This window comes from Apis cerana, linkage group LG10 (assembly GCF_029169275.1).
Source record: "Apis cerana isolate GH-2021 linkage group LG10, AcerK_1.0, whole genome shotgun sequence".
Taxonomy (NCBI): Eukaryota; Metazoa; Arthropoda; class Insecta; order Hymenoptera; family Apidae; genus Apis; species Apis cerana.
Genome location: NC_083861.1, coordinates 1,877,658 through 1,880,261, shown reverse-complemented (window position 1 = coordinate 1,880,261; position 2,604 = coordinate 1,877,658).

The window sequence follows — 2,604 nt, the reverse complement described above, 5'->3', positions numbered from 1 at the left end:
AAAATCGCTATCATTCGCAGAAATTTCTTCGTCTTTTGTTTCTTTAAGCAGAAAATATCAATTTATAATAAGTTTTCGATTTATCGGTATTTATAGAAAAGAAATACACGCGATTATTTATCAAATCGCGCATTACCTTATCCTTATTTCAAAAATGTTGAAAAATTACAATTAAAATTAAATTGCGCGCGTGTCTATTGATCTTTAAATCCTTTACCTCGGACGTGTATAAAAAATTAAACAACTTGAAAAAAAAATAAAGATTTACAGAACATCGAAACTCTACTTTTTATTGTATATTAATCGTTAATATCGCATCATTTTTCTCGGCATCTTAAAAGAAAATTCTACAAAACGATATAGAAAATTTTATGAACAGCTAAGCGAAGGAAACGTAGCGTAGGTGTAGAACAGGAAGGCACAAAAGTGGTTGATTGATCGATATTGCAACAGGTGCGTCGAAACGTAAAACGGGAGAGATTACCGTTTTCGAATAACATTCTGCCGCGCACCAGCCTACCGATTTTTTCCTCTAATTTCGACATTAATAACAAACGGATAGATGTCTGGGGATTTCGAGGGACGGGAGTGTACAGCGCGTCTCGTAGACGCGTCGTAAATCTTCCTGGGATAATTTACGTGGGCGCGATGTGCGGCGTCACAGGTGTCGTACGGCCTCGTAGGATCTGCATCCACACTGCGCAAATTAACGTAATATAGAAGGAGGATCGGGACAACGTTTCACCCGTGTAACAAATGAAGAACAGATTTCATAAAGGAGAGAGAGAGAGCGTAGAATTTCTATTCCCTGTAAATTATTTCACAAAGGAGGGGAGAGGAAATCAAAGGCGTTTATAATCCTTCGTCACCGGTTGTTGCTTCTGCGCATTTTTCCTATCCTCGAACGATCCGTCATCGACGAAGATAAACACTAGTAGATAGCGGATGTAAAATCGAGTAACGATTTCATCCAACTATCCTATACATCGTAACCAATAAAATCTTACCGAGCAGCGATATGTATATACGTATATACCATAACTCCAACGGGTTCCACCCGATCCCGATCTAAAAATCCACCCTGAAAAAGAAAAAAGAAAGAAAAAAAGAAAGAAAGAGGAAAGAATATTGTTTTGCTCGTGACAAATTTTACGTAATCGTAAAGAATGACGAGCGGCACGTACGAGCGCGTCATCGTCCGTTGGTAGAGCTTTTTTTTTCGCATAGGGGCCAGAAGCTGGGAAACCTGAACAGTCGGGCCACGAAGAAACCACTAGAGCTCGTTCGATGGACATCGAGTGGCCTCTCCCCTCTTTCCTTCCCACCTAAATCAACAAGAGAGGATCCCAGCCATTCGAACGTCCGGGGTTACGGGCACGAGTGCTCGTGAATACACGCAGGTGCACGCAGGTGAACGCATCGCGGATTGTCGACTCGTATGCGAGTTCTCGCCGTGGTACCGAGAAAAGCCGTGGAGACACGCGGAAACTATCACCCTTGCGCGCTCGTTAAAGTCTCTCCGGGACCGATCGTTGAAATCTCTCCGTCTTTTCCTTTTCCTTTTTTTTCAGACCACGGTCGAAGTTGAAGTATTGGATACGATGGATGAGGAGGAAGCTTGTTAGATGATTTGCAATGTAGTTTTTCTTTCAATTTGTGAAATATTGGCTTTTTTGTTTTTTTTTTTTTTGTTTTTAATAAGAAAGAAGATAAGTAATTCGAAGCGTGTGAGTCATCACTTTTGTCCCTTATTGATTATTTGTAATCGATCGAATCGAGTGGTGCGAAGAAAAGAAGAGAAGATTAAGAAGAAAAAGGTAGAATGAAAGGTGTAGGAAACGTGGAGTAATCGTATATAGAAATACGTGATATGTAACAGAGTGGAGATCTTAGAGAAGATCGTACCTCTTCCATAGTTCTTCATTGCTTCATAGGCGTTCATAAATTATCACAGTTTATGATGTATTACGAAGACCATGAAATTTTCTCGATTCCAGACTATTATAACTGGAAATAAAACGCTTCGTACAAAGATGTCGTTTTATTTGTGAAATTTGCAAGCGTATTTCAAGACATCTTTTTTTATATATATATATATGTATATATATATGTATATAAAATTCTTTCCTTCTTCTTTTTCCTCTTATTCCTGTCTCCTTTTTTCACGAGTTTTTATATCATGGTTAAAGTCAAATGTTGGGTCACAACTCGTGTTACGATCGATATACTACATGTGTTTTTAATGAGCATTTATCGTCTCCTATCCACACGATGTCGAGAGAATTGCGAGAAGCTGTCCTCGCGATGCGTCTCGCGCGTTAGAACGGAATTATCCGAGAAAACGTGTTTCTCGTAGTACATCAGCGCGCGGACAAATTTATTACTAAATAAATAACTCGGTAAGATAGCGTGGACGATTCGCGCGCATACGCTCGCCATGAATCCGTGCGCGTTTCGCGGCGACGGTTTGGAATGCGAGAGACGCGCAAAAGACGAAAGTAATCGAATACCATCTCGAGTTCGAAGTACGCGAACGATCGTATAAGGAAGAAACGAATGATCGAGGAAAAATTTTAAAATGAACGACGATCAAAGAGCCACGTA